Genomic DNA, 18,723 nt, shown 5'->3' on the forward strand with positions numbered 1-18,723 from the left:
CAGCTATTGATCTGCCATTACTTCAAATGTGCAAGACTGAAATATGTGGAAAGAGCTGTGGAAGAGCGCATAATAGGAATAGTGAGGCCCATATGCAAGATCTCTCTTTAACTAGGTTCTTTGTTATTGTCTAGTAGTTTGACTGCAGCTGTCAATAGCTTATACATCCAAAGACAACTGTTTTTCAGGCAGTCTTTTGAAAAAAGATGAAGCACGAAACTAAGTTTAGTTGATTTATTATTTATTATTTCAGTTCAACTGAATGTATTTACTGGAATAAATTGGAGACTTCAAAAATACTTTGACATTTTCTCCATTAGCTAATACACAGCATTTGTTGTGTTGTTTTTAAAGATGAAATAGGGAGAAATTTGAGACTGGTAAAAAAGTTGGCTATTTCATAACTTGGCATTATTTCCAAGCTTTCCAGAACTGGGGGTTATGTGGTCCTCTTGTAACACAGAGAGGAGGGCATAGAAGTTCATTACAGACTTCTCAGGTCATCACAGACAAGGTACAGGACAGTATTCGTACCTTTTCTTAGAAAAAGCAGGTCTGCTGAAATATTTGAATTACCAACATGCTCAAATACTAATTGGTATGAGAGATTTAGAGCCTTGTTTTTAACAGTTCTTTATTTCAGCTTCTGTATTTATACATTTGGTTACTGTTACCTGCCTATTTATCCCATCTACAGAGAAACTTAGTTCCTTAACGTTTATAAAACGCTTTGATCTTTAGGTTGTATGAAAGAGGAAAATGTTACTAGTTCTTTCTCCCACTTTGACAGACTCACTGAAAATAGTCCTCTGTTTTTAGTGAAGTAAAACAACAATAAAATCACTTTCTTGGTTCAAAAGATTTGGATGACTTTGTGCCAACCAGATGTTAAACTATTATTGGCTTAATCAGACTGATTAGGCCTGGTCTGTCTGCAAACTCGGAAAAGGATGAAATGGTCTCAATGCTGTTCTCTCTCCTGTTTTTAAAATCCAGGCAGATATAAGATAGTAGGCCTTTCCTAAATGTAATTTTTCTGTACACTGCACTCTAATAATTTTATGACTGTATGACAGGGAATTTACAGGTAGGAAGGAAGTGAGATCACTGAAGATTACTGATTAAAGAGAGAAGCGGCTCCCTCTAGGCTGTTAGGAAATAATAACTTCATGTGCCACTTTCTGCTAACCCCAGATGATGGCTCACAGGAGCATTCTTTATTGCTGATGAAGTAGCATTATGAAAATACTGACTTGATTATGTTAACTAAATGTCTCAGTATTTAAAGCTTAAAATGTCAAATAGTTTTAGCAGTCCCCTTTAACATATCTTGTTGGATTGCTAGAATCGCATTCCAGGCTTCCCAGTTGCTTTTATTTGAGGATACTGTAAAAATGGCAATCTTTCATTTGCAGAGTGAGGTGTAGCCAAAAGTTCTTCTTTAATTATAGCTATTCGTGCTGCTATGGTTAAGGGTCTGTCAGCATTTCCATTATAAGCCTTTATTTTCAAGTGTTTGTAACATAGCAGTGAAAACTTGCTCTGGGCTAAAACTTGGCATATAAGGTTTTGAAAGTGCGCCTGATTTCTTCCTTTCATTTTTCTTAAAAGGCATCTGAAAAGAGACCCCCACCTTCACCATTTTTACACTACTGTGTTTTAAAATAACCCTTTCTAGGTTTTTCTTGTATTTTTCTTGTCTGCTAGAAAAGTACTGGTAGCTCTTGATTGTTGTATTTACCTATGCTTAGACTGTTTTAAATAAGCTTTTTATAAAGCACTTTTTTTTGTTATCATTATGATTATTTTGGTGTCCATATATTTAAATAGAACTATGACTTGGCAGGAGAACTCATTTTTATTAGTTTTTGATATGTGGTGAGTGGATAATTGGAAACAAGATGCTACTTGCTGGCACTTCCAAGTATTTGATCTTCGTAGTGAGATTCAGTATGAAGTGTAAGATTGTATTTTAATACAGTCTCCTTTTTAAAACCATATGTAAAATAAACAGTAAACAATCAAGAAACTCCCCAAAATAAAAATGCAAAGCGCTTCCTTCCTATGTTTACTTGGAGCATTCAGCTTCTAGCTCAGACATAAGTTTTTTCCTTTCTTTTTTGTTTCTGTTTTTAAGCAGTATTTTAGAATCCTGATTTTTTTTTTTTTCTCTTTAATGAAAGGTAAATGCAGGATGCTTGCCCATGTGTGCTTTAATTTGTTCCAAATCTCTATCACTACCCGTCATCTGAGTGCCTCATGACACAAAAAGAAACCCTAGGTTAATAAAAATACAAGCATTCAATGGATTTGACAGAACTCGCTGTAAATATGGACACAGACTCAGAAAAGTCTGCTGAGTGCCTGGAAACAGTAGGTTCTGGCATTGCAATATGTTACTCTTAACAGAAGTGCTTGAAACATGTTAAAATGTCTTTTATTGTAATCAGGTATTGCTCTGACATGAGCTTTCTCTCATTATCATCATCCTGGCATTTGGGTTTTGTAGTGTATTAGCACTGAGTTACAGGATTATAAAATGCAAGTACATGCCTAGGTGTAAAATCACTGCTGTACTCCAAACATCTTTGCCTAGTTTCAGGGAGACTTCATACTGATTCCCATAGGAGAAATGAGAAGTACCACAAACCTAATAACATAATAAATGGTAATTCCATTTTGAAAACAATTCTTGCGTATTTGTACCCATTTGTACTGTTCTGCCAGTGTTGAAGGACGTGAAAAGTTATTGAAAATTTCAGTGTGTAAATTTCATAGGCTCAACAGGAATACTAATGAAGTAAACCTGTCTCTAATTAAAAGTCACATTAATAATTGGGCCATGGATAACGGCAGAGCTGGATGTTTCTGTCTGTTAGAGTGTGTCTAGCCTTGAGGTTGTGAGAGAAATCACGATAGGAATGGATTATCCGGTATATCTTTGCTATGGAAATGTATAGTCGTTTGTAATTTTTTTTGCGTTATACTTGCCATCAAAACAGCCTGTGGGAAGCTTTCTGAGACCAACAGAAGCCTCTTTCCCCCTCTCTGTTACCATGTAAGTCAGCAGATAAGCTCAGGAGGAGAATAGAAAGGTCCTCCCCCCTCCCTCCTTCTTTTCTTCCCCCCTCAGGGGTTTTAGTGTTAGCCTTTGTAAAATATATTTTCTGATGTTGAACTTCTGAAAACTGTATCCAGACGAGTTTGGAAGAGCACGAGTCTTCTCTTACCCATCCCATCCTGTGAGTATAGAGCTACCAGCTGTGATGTCCTGATAAGCACAGAGGGCAACTCTGTGCTGAACCACTGAACTGAGAGTCAGAAGATCTTAGTTTGGCTCTAAGATCTCCCAGGCTTAATGAATGACCATTAGAATGTCATTGAAAGTTGCTATGAACTTTGTTTACCTGTGTGGAAAAAGGAATTAAGTCCTTCCTTTTTTACTTCACAACATAGATCTTATGCTTGGGGAGCAAGCGTGCCTTGCTGTGCTAACTTGACCTATGATTTAAAGTATTTTTAGATTATTTTTTTTTAAAGTTCAGTTATTCTATTAATAAAACTGAGGTTTGAATGAGTATAAAGAAAATCTAGTCTCTAAATGCTTTAGAGCATGGGAAGCAAGCACTGCTTTAGAATATAGCAGCATTTTGAGAGCTTTGCTGTGTCTAAATCATTAAAAGTAATCTGTTACCATCTTATGTGGGAATACTGGATGTGTTCTTAGCTACAGTTGTTGCCTTAAGGTGTGGCTCTGGTAATTAAAACTGAATTTCTTTTCTCTTCCTCCTACTTTGTGAGATTTGAGATTTTTTTCTTTTCAGGAATTTTTTTGGTCTAAAATAATGTTTTATACCTTTGTCCCTTGTATTCTGATCTTCAAAGATGACTAGCTAAAACCGACATGTTTTGATTGTGTGTCCTCTGCTCTGAGAGTATTACTATACAAAGGAATGAAATGAGATATAGTGTGCACTGGAGCTGTGTACCTAATACTTTGCTTATAGAAAGTTCCTGTGTATGTCTAGCATTGGTTCTGGTTTGCAAGAATATTCACTTCCACTTCTCGCTGTCTATTTTCGTGAATCAGTAGGCGGCCATGTGAAAGCTGAATAATTGATTAAAGTCAATTTCATATTGGTGTTTAAGATGTAATAGAGAGCATCTGGCTTAGAAGAAGGGCAACAAAGCTAGTGAAAGGGCTAGAAGGAATGTCCTATGAGGAGTGGCTAAGGACTTTGGGCTTGTTTAGTTTGGAGAAAAGGAGGCTGAGGGGCGACCTCATTGCTCTCTACAGCTTTCTGAGGAGGGGAAGTGGAGAGGGAGGTGCTGGTCTCTTCTCCCTGGTGTCCAGTGACAGGACACATGGGAATGGTTCAAAACTGTGCCAGGGAAGGTTTAAACTGGACATCAGGAAGCATTTCTTTACCAAGAGGGTGGTCAAACACTGGAACAGGCTTTCTAGAGAGGTGGTTGATGCCCCAAGCCTGTCAGTGTTTGAGACATTTGGACAGTGCCCTTAACAACATGCTTTAACTTTTGGTCAGCCCTGGATTGGTCAGACAGTTGGACTGGATGATCATTGTAGGTCCATTCTGACTGAAAAATTCTATTCTATTCTGGAATCACTGTAACAACAAACTGAAACAACAAATGCTGTCAAAGGACCTTCTGATTGTTGATGCCCAAACAAAGCCAGTCTTGGTGGACACCCAAAGCTAAAGAAACTAAGGTCTACTACTCAGACATCAATCATGAAGATACACAGCTCTGTCCCCTGTGCTACAGGTTGAAACACTTTTCTGTGTTTCATCCATTGTATCCATTTTATCTACCAAAAATTAATCCACATAAGCTTTCTGTGGCCTACCTGACAGCAGTACAAGACTTACTGTTGTGAAAGAGTAAATCCACCAAAAAAAGAGAGTAAAATCATATCCAGGTGTACTGAGAACCTGCTGCTTGGGACCCTGCAGTTGTTTAGAGAAATATGTGCTCCCTGAAGGGCATAAAGCGCAGATTTGTTTTCTGATGGAAGTGTCTCACTTTTGAAACTATTTTCCCCAAATTAACTTTCAGTTTTCCTTCTTTTATTCTTCACATGAGGTGTGAGAATGGCTTTTCATATGGAATATTTTTTTTGTTGTGAATGTTAAACAAAAAAATACTTTTGCCAATAAAACTATTATACGCAAGTAGTCTTCTAATCTCTTAATTTTGATTGTTTCTTCGTTACCTTACAAGATATATATTTCCTCTCTCTTTAGGATATCTCTTGTCAGATTTAAGGCTTATTTAAAATGAACAGAAAGCTGAAGCAATTTTCTTTATTCCATTTCAGTCTCCTAAGGCCTATTTCCCCCTGGTGAGCTCATAGCAACAGGGGGGTTTAAGGGAATTCAGCTTTCTGCAAATTAATGTCTCACATCATGAAAATTCAGGACTTTTTTTTTCTATATCTTGAAAAAGTAATACAGTGAGTGCGAGTATTATTTCTTGCCAGCGGGTGGAAGATGAATGATTTTGTCACAGTTTTACTGCTTGATGAGCAGTGTCCTGAGGGTCAGGCTTAAGTCTGTGTCACTATGCTGCTCATTACTCTTGAGCTAAATAAGGGCTGATTGGATCTAAATTGCCTAGCACATGGGCCGCAGATGAGCTCAGTGAGTAGGGGATGACCTGCTATTCAGGCTGGGAGTAACCCCGGTGTGCAAATGCTGCATTAGAACACCGTGGGAGAATGAGAGGCTACCGACCGCTGCCAGCAAAAGAAATCGAAATGTAAAAACTCTTTGATGCTGCAATGTTAGAATTTGAAATGTAGGAAGTGACAGGTTGATGGTACTTATCAGCTTTGGCTGGATTAGAGAACAGTGTCATCTTGCTTATATAATGACAGAAGAATGAAGCTAGCTCCCAACTACTTTGCGGTGCAGAGCTGCTGCTGTCAGAGTCAATGCTGCCTCCTACTGACAGTCTGTGCAGAAGCATGGAGACCGGCTCGGGACGATTTTCTCAGGCTCTCTAGCATACCAGAGTGCACTCTGTGCCTCTGCCCATCTATTCCCGTATGTTTCTGGTCTCTGCTCTTAGCAGAGAATCGCAAACCTGATTGATAAAATAGCAAGTGTACATTTTGGGACAAGAGCAAGCCACTGTTGTCTTCAAGAACAGTTAGACGAGTTGTCTACGTGCACTGAACTATACGTGTGTGTCTGCTTCACACAAAATATTTCCCTTTGTACTCTTCTCTCCATTGCTAGCCCCTGTGAAAGGAGGTGATCTCTGGAGAGGAGAATTAATTTGTGCCTGCGTGTTTTAAAGAAAGTTGACCTTTAAAGTGGAGAAAAAAAGCCGAATGAACTCGAAGGAGAATCCTTATGCTAACTGAACATATGAATATACTTGTCTTAATGGAGGAAAATGAAAAGCAAGCAAAGCACCTGTGAGGTGCTGAACACAACACAGATTGTAGTAGTTTGTGCAGTTCTGAAAGATTCAGTTCAGTGGTTCAGTAGGACGAGCTTTTGGGTTTTGTTCCCCCCACCTCCATCACTGGTGCTTTGGAAACTGAGTAATAGCTACAATGATGATAAATTTTTTCCAAATTTGTTTCAGATTCTTTTACTGGCAGCTGTAACCTACCGGCATCAGCTTCTGTTACTGCTAACTTATGGGACTACCTCATCAGCAAAAGCAATTTGGTGCTCTCATGAAACCAGTGACTAAATGAAGAGAAGGGATGAATCTAAATACATTCTGTGTTTTCTGTTTACTGTTTTCTGGGTATACACTATTTGATTCTTCTTCCCCTGGGATGCTTTTTCTCATGATGAAATTTCTTCTAGGACATAAAACAACTTCCAGTTTACTTGTTTCTGGGAATCATAACAAAAAAGGAAGAGAAAAGAAAACAGCAGCCTTACAAGTGCAAACAGTTTTCTATAAAATGGTGTGAGTCTATAGGAATGAGAGAGAAAATTTTCATAAAGAACGTAATCAGTGTGAGGCTTCAGTGTTACTTGTATTATCTTAGTATTATCAGTGTTTAATGGTATCACTTCAGATCACTGAAAATGAGGAACTGTTTAGCACAACTAGTTGTAGTAGATGAAAATGAGTTACAGAGTTTGTCTGAGTTTGTATGTGGATGAAAATTATAGGGCATTTCTCTGTGTTCAAATGGAAAGCAGAACCAGAATTTAAAATTACTTTGATATTTTGAAAAAAAAAAAAGATCATCAGCGGGAGGAAATAGTGAAGGCCAAGTACTGAAATTAGGAAGGAGAAATGCTAATACAACATATGGAATACTTGGCATGGCAGCTGTATGGTGAAAGTATGTACTATGCACCATGAGGTGAGAAAAACAAAAGGGATCTCCACAGCTGGGGTTGGTTAAAGTGAGGTAGCTGCCATAGCTGTTACCCCATCTGTCCATCCTGCCATTGCTTGTAGACTTTGCTGCCCACTCAGCACAGATGGCTGCAACAAGGTCCAGTATTTTCCCTGCACTAGCACAGTTTCTGCCTGGCATAGGGAGGAAAACCAAAACTGTTTGTGAATGGTAGTTCAAATGGATTTCCTTGTATCTTAAAAAGAGAGTCGGGGGCAGGCATGGTACTTGTGTTTTCATCTCTATTTACATGGATATTTATTTACATGAATTTGTAAGACCGTAGTGGCTGTAAGAAAATTTGATTGAAATCTGTCTATTGGCTAACTTTTAACAGTGACTTTGTCTCATGCACACAGCCTGTATGATATTAGGAAGCAGGACTTAATGCGACTTTGCTTAAGAATAAATAAATTTAAATATCTTTGTGGGGTGTGTTGTTAAAACTTCTGCAGGTGAGAGGAGCTACTTATTTTGTCTTTAGCTGTAGTTCTGTATGCAGTTCTGGACATGTCAGTTTACAAAACATTTATGAATAAATTGAAAACTGGAGAGAGTCACAGAAGTGAATGATGAGAGTAGGCAGTTTGTAGGAGTTTGATGGAACTGATGTTAGCTAGGAAAGGTTGAGGGGAGACATGCTAGAAGTTATCCAGTATGTAAAAGGATGTTGCAAAGAAGACAAGTTGTCTGTTGTTCTTTATGCCATTGAAGAAGGAATCGGCTTAATTTTGGGGCAGTAGTTTAGTGTGGTTATTTAGAGTAGGCTGCAAGAGAGCGCTGTGGAATCAAATTTCATTTTTTTACTTTTTAGACAATGCATTAGACAAACATGTGCCAGAAGGTAGTCTTTGTAAGCTTACCAGACTTCTGAGATGAACTCCTTAAATGACTCTCGAGATGCTACCCAGCCCTTCACTTATCTTTCTGTGATTTGATATTAAGGAGTGCTCGATGCGGCTGGCGATTGATTGGTAAGGATGCTTCCTAAACAGTATTCTGTGCTTTTCCTTACAGAACAAAAACTCAGTGAGATCAGAAGGTAAAGAAACCGTACCTGAAACTGTAATCTGCCATAAAATTTAACTTTGGAAATCTGTCATTCATTTTGATTTGTAGCATCTGCACTCTTTTTAATTTCCCCTTTCTATTAGGGAGAAAAAAAGTTGAACCTGTTTAGTGCTTCTGTATCCTACTAGTTCTTGGCATTTCTGGGGTGGGAGTGTGAGGGTGGCTTGTACTGCGTGCGCAGCACAGTGGCTCTGCTGAAGAGGATGCTGGGGTTTTGGTGGTTTTGTGTTCAAGTCTTGAAATCTGTCTAGAAAACTACTCTGAAAATGCTTTTTTAGATGTTTTCTGAAGAAAGCTAATTGATACAGGGCATGTACATGTGCATTGTCATGTTTTGTTTGTCTTGGAGCAAGTCCAAGTGCCATTAATTGCCAATGCCGAAATGCTCCAGCTTTCTTTCCAGTGGTACTAAACCAGGGACAGTGAAAATGCGTCTAAGGTGAAATGAGCCTGAAATAGTAGGCCACCCCATCCTCCCTAAAAACAAAATGGAAAGAGTAGAGCATACTCTGCAACACATACATCGTGCATCATCTCCTGTTCTTGTGGGGGTCTCTTCCTGATGTTACTGGGAGGAGCAAGTAGAGAAAGGTAAAAGCAGTTTGTGGTTTACTTAGTTCTCTGATAAGCTGAAGGTAGTGTCTATTCTCTCCTCTTTTTCACAACCAGAAGGCCTTGTTTATCTCTAATCGGGGTTAATTAAAGCCTTAGGGCAATGCTGAGACCCTGCCAATGGCTGGAAGGTACAGACATAATCAAGGCTGCAGCCCCTCACTGTAGGGAACAGAGAGGTAACTGTGGGCTTGTCGCAGGCTCTGATAATACAGCTGTGCTAATTCTTTCTGAAAATACGAGTGAACTTTTTTTGTCAAATAGTTCTGTTCATTTATTAATTTCTGGCTGTTATCAAAGAGTGGTATGAAGTCTCTGGTTTAATATGTGTGCTTGCAAATCCATGTTAAGAAACAGAAACCTTCTGGTTCTCTGTGTGGTAATCCAGGGACTCACAGGCAGCCACGGCAGCCATTATGCACGCAGCAGGAGCATTCGCTGCAGCCGGGGATGTGTGTCATCTTTTATTGAGGGGCAGGAGAAGGGAAGAACAGGCAAGTACATATGTGCTTGCCAGGACAATGAGGTTTTCTTTTAGTGCTTTTTGCAGTCTTGTTTTCCTTACAAAAAGTCAACCATGAGAATAAAAAAAAATATTTTCATTGGCATTCTTTGTTTTCCTGGACAGGAATATATTGGTTAGCTGTTGGCGATGTGCATTTGAAAATACTTCAGTAAGTGTTCCAGGTATCTGCCTAAAATATTTTAAAGCTGCCAAAGATTTACTCCCAGGGAATTCCTCTGATTCACATCACACCTGTATATTCAAGGCTTGATTTGGGGAGGAAATGCTGTGTGTGTACTTGTTCAGTGTGTTACATTTACGTGGAGTTTTGTATTAGGTGCAAAGATGACATCAGAAAGTAAAGCACTGTGATCATCTCTTAAATAATAATTAACTATAGCACAACCATGATTATCCAAATGTCATAGGGAGAGTGAATATATTCAGGCAATCAAGGGATTTTACAATGTAATTATTAGACATTGGGGAGACATGACCCTGTTTAGGGTTACAGGGAGCTATGGTTAATTGATGTTAGGATAATCAAACTTTTACTGTTTTATTATTCTGGGACCCTAGGCTTTGCAAGAAAATGTGTGCGTGTGCTTATGTCGTGGTTTAACCCCAGCCAGCAGCTAAGCACCACGCAGCTGCTCCTTCACTCCTCCCCCCTCCCAGTGGGATAGGGAGGAGAATCAGGAAAAGTAAAACTCGTGGGTTGATAAGAACGGTTTAATAACTAAAATAAAATATACTACTACTACTAATGAAATATAATAATAGTAATGAAAAGGAATATAACCAAAAAAAAGGAAAAAAAGAAAAAAAAAAACCTCAAGGAAAAACAGCGATGCACAATGCAATTGCTCACCACCTGCTGACTGATGCCCGAGCAGCAATCTGCCCCTTCCGGCCAACTCCCCCCAGTTTATATACTGACTGGGCATGACGTTCCATGGTATGGAATATCCCTTTGGCTAGTTTGGGTCAGCTGTCCTGGCTGTGCTCCCTCCCAGCTTCTTGTGCAGCTGGGCATGGGAAACTGAAAAATCCCTAACTTAGGATAAGTGCTACTTAACACTCTGATGTTTTAGTTGTTGCTATCAACATTGTTCTCACACTAAATCCAAAATACAGCACTGTACCAGCTACTAAGAAGAAAATTAACTCTATCCCAGCTGAAACCAGGACAGCTTAGAAAAAAGAAACCCCAAACATATGAAAATATATGCCTAAAAGTGAATCTTGAGGTTAGGCTTGCATTACCTTACTGTACTGAATTACTGCTATGATTATAAGTGTTGAGAAATCATTTATATTGTCTGTAAATCATCCCCATTTTACATCACAGTGAAGATTCAATCATCTTGATTCTGAGTATTTTGTAAAGGTATCTATTTTCCTAAGACATCAAAAATGACTAGTTTTTTTCCAAGTCAAACTCAAAAATTAAAGGTGTTTTTTCCTGCAGCCAAGAAATTTTTGTTGTTTTCTTTCTCGAAAGAAAATCTTTGATATATGTACAAGTCTGAGCATTATGACAGAAAATACAGTTGATGCAGTCCCCCTTGAGCTTCATTGTCTTCTCCAAGTTTAGAACATGAGGACATAAAACAGAATTTCATTTCATTAGAGTTCATTATGAAAGGGTTTCCACTGCGCTGCTGTGATACTGAACCTCTGGAATTTCTAATAACTCAACCTGCCCTCTGGAAGATTTGAAGATTAAGTATAGCATTGCTACTGTCTCTTACTGAAAGTTTTTCTCTTGTTCTTTTCTTCTTCTTCTTCTCCCCCCCCCTCCCCCCAACAGAGTAATTTCTGAAAACTCTTCAGCAATCCTATCTCCATGTAAATTAATACTGTAAATTGTGCTGCTAGTGAGGGTGGAGGGAGTAGTAAGAGTGGGTGGGGGGAGAGAAGAATTAAAATAATTCCAATAAATGGTTTAATTTATGCCTCAGCGGTTAAGCATGCTCCTGGTTAACAGAAATACCCTTCAGCTACACAGGATTTGGGAGGGTTGGAGGGCACTCATTTGCACATAAATAGCCATTAACTGATAAATTCCCAGAGGTCTCCTGTTGCATGCTAGTGGTTCTGACCTACTTAGCTAGCTTAAATTTGTTTTACAGAATTATTATAATTCCATCCTTGGTACTTAAACTTTGTGATTAATGCATGCCTCACAATACAATTAAAGTATAATTACACAGTTTTACAGTTTGCTATCATGGTGTTATTATTATTACAAAGAGCTGGATTTTGCAAATATTAGAAGAATTAGGGTTCTGATACCCATCACTTTGCTGTTATTAAGTGATTATGTTAAATGGGACCCCTTTATGTCTGAAGAATGAAGTGGAGAGAGGGGAATCATTAACTAACACATCAGATGGTTTCTAAGTGATTGAGGAAGAGATGTGTGGTGGGTTTTTTTACACATCTGTAGATGATAGGTGCAAATACCTTTTGTTCATCTTTGCCAGCTGCCTATGACATGCTCTAGCACACCTGTGTTTTAGTGCTTAAAAAAAGTTTCATACTAAACATCTCATCTCTGTAATCTGTTAAAAATCATTTGCATGTGTTAAACATCTGATTTTATTATACTTCATTGAAGCTTTTTATTACAGGGACAGGTTTTTTCGTACTCTTATTAAAAACATTAATGGCCAGATACAGAGGTCCAGTAGATCTGTGTAGTATAGGTTAGGATGTGCGTGTAAAGATGATATGGATCTTTCTCTTGTGCTCTGTAAACTCAGAGCAGTTCTCTGTGACGGATCCTCCGTCTTTTCAGTTTGTGTGCATGAATGTATTGTATATTTATACTGGAGTATATACAATATAATGCAAATAAGAGTAAGTCACAAACACTGCTATTTTTACCTTAACTGCAAGGGTTACCCGGCCTCCCCTATTTTTCTGGCCAAATTTAGTTCTGTGCCTACTGTTCATTCTTCCAGGAGTGATCCAAGAATCACTAACGTTACCTGTACATGACCCCAAAATCACTACTGTACTGTGTAATTCTTCTTACATCTTTTTTTTTTTTTTGCTAATGCAACTGCACCAGAAAACTTAGGTCTTTACATTAGCAATTAATAGAATTAGCAAATCAAAGGACTGAAAAATATTTTTTTAACAGTATTTCCCTATTGCAGTGTAAGTTACAAATCTAACTCTACTTTCTTTATCTGTGAATATGTGTTATATTGCAGACTTCACTGGTGGGAAATGGAGCGGTTGACACATTTTCTGAATTACATTCTGTTCTTCTAAAGCTCTTAAGGTTACAGTATAACATTTTTTTTTTTAGCTATAATTGCCCAGTGAAAACTCCAAATGGTGTACAGAAATTGAATGTTGCACCCGCAAGTCTTATTTGATCCAGTGTCTTGGATTTCATTTTTGCTTAGTTTAAAAAGACCTGTTGCTTTTGTGGTTTTCCATTTTTTTAAAGTTGTGCTATTAATTTCTTTAACAATGAAAATATTTCTTCTTTTTAATTACAGAGAACACAAAGAGTAAAAGGCAAATAGAAATCTTTTTCTTAGAATGACTCCTTTCACATCTGTAATTCTAGTCTGTATTTATGCTACTACAATGATATAATCTCTGCTTTCGCTATTATCATTTGCTGTCATAGAGCTCAGAAAACATTGGTCATTATTACTGATGCATGGAAGCACGCAAGCAGGTAGCCAGTAATTATGCTTGGAAGAATTTACTATATTTCAGGGCTTCCTACTTGAATATTCGTGAATTGGTTTTATTTCCAGTCTTTAAAAAAAATACTGCATTGAAGTGATTTAAATCATTTTCATGTGGCACAGCAAAAATGCAGAGGCACATTACCAGAAAGAAATGGTCAGCAATAAGAGCTGTTTTGCAAAGTTGGCTTGCAACAACTACCACACGATGTGGAGAAAACAGTTATCCTGTAATAATAAGACTAATGAATTCAGAAATCCATTGATTGAACTGGCTCTGGGTAGATTATGTGCAGGCTTGCTTCAAGGAGAGGAATTTATGAAATGTTTGCTGCATCCAGCAAGCACTGCTGCTATAATACAGCTGCCTCCTCAGTGCTTTGCTTTGATCCTGTGGAATGAAAGGACAGGAGGATCAGCTCAGGTCTAAATGAGATTACAGCTGGTTCGGCAGCTTATCTGGTCTAATGCCAACTAGTGTGGCTTTGCACGTCCTAAGGGGTTTACAACAGAAACTGTTTATTGAGTATCATCGGTTTACTCAACACAAGCAGGCTAATCCTTCCCAGCCTCAGCATGTTGTAGGATTGTGCGTGAGCCAAACCAAAAGCTGGTGTAGCCAGGGCCTTCAGAGCCCTTTGTCTCACTTCATATTGATTTTTTTACCTGTGTTAAAGACAGTAAAAAATAAAACCAATAACCAGCCCTATTGTGAGCAAAAGGTTAATCTGACCTAAAAATCTTACAAAAGCATCTTTTAACCCTAGAAGGGATGGTAGCCTTTCTCTGATTTTTCACTCAAGGGATTTTCTAGTTTAAGGTTTTGAAGAGCAAAATAGGAAAAACAGCTTAAACATTTAACTCTGTGTGTCTTGCAAGGTTTCCGAATTCTTTCAGCAGCTGCGTAGAAAACTTTAAACAGTTACCTCTGACATTATTAACAATGTGTCATCTATCTGTGGTAGGTGATGCTGTGTAGCAAGGACATGACATGCTGAATGTAGGCAGAGTAGTAGGAGCTGGTAGGTGTCCCAAGGCTCATGCTGGTTTTTCGCTGTAGTGGTTTTTATGTAAAAACATCAGAAAATGCCTTTATCAGCTGCTTTCTCAAAAAAAAAAAAAAAAAAAAAACCAAAACGAACTAGGTGAGTGCATCTTAAGGAATTAAAAAAAGTACCAAACAGGCCCATAGAAGCAGAATGTTTTAAACAATTATGTGCTGCAAATTTTTTAAACAACATCCCTTTCTGTTTTGATATGAAATACAATGGAATATTATATATAATAATATTTTATTGAGCATGTTTCCTGTCTGAGGTGAGGAAAACATTGCAGCGTGTGTCAGATTATTATAAATCAAATGGGTTTTTATAGTATAGAGAAAGAATAGATTAAATTCTAGGAAGCCTTGCAGAGTAGTAGCAATACATTTGCACTGAAGAGAAACACAGTAAGTTATTGAATCTGCATTGTTGGAATTATGTAGGAATTTATTAGATACCTGTATTTGTATACTGTGCATATTGTTGGGAGTAATTAAATCAGTTCTGCCACGATGCAGGGCAGAGAATTTGGTAACATACCTATCTGTCATCGACTGCATGTGGCAGACTTAAACTAGGAACTGTTTTGAAGACTGAATACTATCTAAAAGAAAAGATGGCAATAACTTGAGGAATTATGAATGGCTGTTTTCCGTTTACTTCACCTAATTGGAATGAATGTGTATTTTAAGCTATATGTAAGCAAAGAGGTTACCATGGATACCATGGAGGCATTATGAGTGTTGTGTGGGGAAACTGCTAAAAATGATGTTTAAGATAAATGCGAACTTTACTAATGCTTAAGCCTAATGGACAAGATGTGTACAAGTTTAAAATGGAGTATATATCCAATCACTTGTATTTTATCAAATCTGGTCTTAAAGCAATAGGTTGCTCTCACGTAGTTGATGATTGCTTAAAGTCTCTGTTCAATCATCTGAACAGTGCAAATCAAAGCATTTTGTCAGACTGTGAGAAGTTTTGCTTGGATAATGCTTTCCACACACGCAGGTCACCAACTAAATTATGTGCATGGTTTTACAGCATAGCTGGTGCTGGAAGTTAAATGGATGCCCAGTGGTAGAACTCGTAAAACATTTTCCTGTTAACATGACGAGGCAGAATTGACATGGTTGATGGTAGTTTTGATCTAATAAACTATCAATTCTAACAGTGATTTTTACTGTGTTTCAGAGGGGATGATGATAAAAGCAAGCCTACTGTTCTTCCTGGATGACACAAAATTAGCTCTACTCTCTGTATTACCAAATGTTGGGAACCATGTTAGTAGAGGATGTTTTGTACCCGAAGTAATCTGCTTCACTAAAAAGATGTATTACACGAACAGCATCCTTTAATGCAACAGATACTCCATAAAGAACAGAACTGATTTTTCAGGAAGGAAATAAAATATTTTGTTTTGGAATTTGGAAACAAGTTAGTTCATTATCTTGAGTACAAGTTTGCCTGCCTTCCAAAATCTGTTTTCTCTCTTAGGAGAGAAAGATTTTCCTAAGCCACTTACAGTATATGACTCCCAGCAGGTTGCTAGAGAGTATCCGTATGCATATAGTTTTTGATTTTCTGCAAAGGCAGCTGGAGGAGCTGGAGCAAGAGAGTTTCATTTTAAAATAAGAAAAACTTTACTTGAACTACAGTTCTTCTCTCTGTTACAGTCTTGTTTTAAACTAAGAGAAACGCAGAAAACTTGAAGTATTTTCTCAGGCTTCCTTCCTGAAAAATAAGAATGGCATGACAATAACGAAGTGTTACATGTGTAATGGTAAGACAGGTGTGTTACTGGAAATTATGTTCAGAATGTCTGAAGAGATAACTGTGGGTAGTGGTAGTTCTAGTTTGTTTGTTTTCAGTATTTGGGGTTTATAGTTTGATACTGTTCCTTTACCTCCCCTGAGGACTTTGTGTAATTACCCTCAGAGTCCATTTCACATCTCCTGATCAGATCAGGAAATTTCAACAGAGATGACACCAACTCAACATTTGAATTTATGCAGCCAGAATGGCCATTTTACCAGTTTCTTTCTGTCGTCTTGGTGCTTGAGTCTGGGTGAGAACATGCTCAATGAGAGAAACTGCATTTCTAAAGCTGTGCTAGATAAAGGAATACATTTGAGAGATGTGGTGAAGTTGACCTCACTGAATTTGTTTCAAGCAATTTGCCGAACTTTGATTTTTTTCATAGTGTGGCTAAGAAGAATTTTAATAATCTTTACATGGCCGTAAATTTACCATCACATCTCTCAAATTGTAAGCTTTTCCAAAGTGATCTGTACGGTTTTGATCTGTTTGAATGAAACACTGTGAGCTTAAACAGAGATCCACTTTAGTACAGTATGTGGAAGTTCCCCAGTGTGAGGAGTCCATCAGCACTGGGAGTCCATTAAACTACTGGGCTCTGAATTGTAAGAAATCGTCCATTTAAGGTCAACCTGTTAAGCTTTAATTTTTTTTAGATATCTTTACTGTGTGAAAAATTACTTTTTAAAAAGTGTAAACAATAGCTTGCAGAAGATATGAACTTGTCCCATCATTATAATTCTCTGTCAACTGGTGTTATCCTGATCTCAGAGTCAAATGGAAGAGCTAAAGGCAGGATTTTGGAAATTATTATATTTAAAAATGGGTTTCAGTACTGGCCTTTCAGAACCAGCTGGTTGGCATTCCAGTCACACTGCATAGTTATCATTTCCCATGGATTTTTTTGTGAACAAAAGACAGTAAGGAATTGGTAAAAAAGGCTTAGCTTGTAAAAATTCAGAAAATTTGTTGTATCAGAGTCTGGGCTATTGTCTAGCTATAGACAGCTACAGTTCATTGCCCTCCTGGTGCTCTAGAAGAATGTGTTTCAAGTAAATTATGTTGTATAACTAAGCAGCGTATTGGGTTCCCAGTACAAGAAAAATATTGAAATACTGATTTAAGTCCAGCAGAGGACCTCCAAGATGATTAGGGGTCTGGAGCAAATGCCCTATGAGAGGAGACAGGGAAAACTGAGTTTGTTCATCCTCAGGAAAAGAAGGCTTGGATTGGAAGTGGTGGGGGGAAGGTATTTTATTGTTTTGCACAACACTCTAATGGGGGGGTTATAGATAAGATGGAACCAGACACCTTCACAGAGGTGTATAGTTGTAGGAAGCAATGGACTGGAGTTTGTGATGAAGGAAGTTTTTATTAGATATAAGTATAAAATTTTCACAGGATAGTCAAACATTGGAACAAGTTTCTAAGGTTGTAAAATTTCCCTCCTTAGGGTTATTCAAGACTGGCATTGCTTTAAGCAGAGGTTGAACCAGATGACCTTTAGAGGTCCCTTCCAATTTAGATTTTTTTATGGCTCTAGCTCTTAATAAAAAAAACACAAAACAAAATGAACACCCCCCACCCCCACCCCCCAAAAAAACCCCCCACAAACAATAAACAATCAAACAGAAATCCTATTTAACACACAATTTCTAGAAGATGACAAATTTTAGAGGTTTTGCTCTGACAGAAGAGTTCTCTGGAAGATACCCATTTGCAATCTGCAGTTTGTCTACGTATTAGTAACATGACTGAAATCAGAAGCACTCATTTTTTCACTTCAGCATTTCTACTTTATTTCAAGTTCTCAGATAAACTGGCATTCTGATTCTCACTATAAATTATATTCATGTATGATTCATTTTATAATGATGTGGAAGGTTTCCATATACCTTCATCAGCGATATGAGCCAGCAGTGTGCCCTTGCCACAAAGAAGGCTGATGGTATCCTGTGCTGCAGTAGGCTGAGCATTGCCAGCAGGTGGAGGGAGGAGATCCTTTCCCTCTGCTTATCACTGGTGAGGCCACACCTGGAGTACTGTGTCCACTTCTGGGCTACCCAGTACAAGAAAGACATGGACATACTGGAGAGAGTCTAGTGAAGGGCTACAAAGATGATGAAGGGACTGGAGCATCTCTCCTGTGAGGAAAGGCTGAGAGAGCTGGGACTGTTCGGCCTGGAGCAGAGAAGGCTCGGGGGGATCTTATCAATGTATAGAAATACCTGAAGAGAAGGTGCAAAGAGGACAGAGCCAGGCTCTTTTCAGTGGTGCCCAGTGGCAGGACCAGAGGCAATGGGCACAAACTGAAACACAGGAGGTTCCCCCTGAACATCAGGAGACACTTTTTTCCACTGTGAGGATGACTAAGCACTGGCACAGATTGCCCAGGAAGGTTGTGGAGTCTCCATCCTTGGAGATATTCAGAAGCAGTCTGGACATGGTCCTGGGCAACCGGCTCTAGGTGGCCCTGCTTGAGCAGGGGGGTTGGACAAAATGGCCTCTAGAGGTCCCTTCCAACCTCAACCATTCTGTGATGCTCTGATTTCTCAGTAAGAA

At 38.4% G+C, this 18,723-nt stretch overlaps 1 protein-coding gene across 2 annotated transcripts in view; it reads left to right on the forward strand.

Annotated features, from left to right (window-relative positions):
• MMS22L (MMS22 like, DNA repair protein) overlaps positions 1–18,723 on the forward strand; it is a 94,652-nt gene that overhangs the window by 35,352 nt on the left and 40,577 nt on the right. The window lies entirely within an intron of this gene.

This window comes from Gymnogyps californianus, chromosome 3, assembly GCF_018139145.2.
Source record: "Gymnogyps californianus isolate 813 chromosome 3, ASM1813914v2, whole genome shotgun sequence".
Taxonomy (NCBI): Eukaryota; Metazoa; Chordata; class Aves; order Accipitriformes; family Cathartidae; genus Gymnogyps; species Gymnogyps californianus.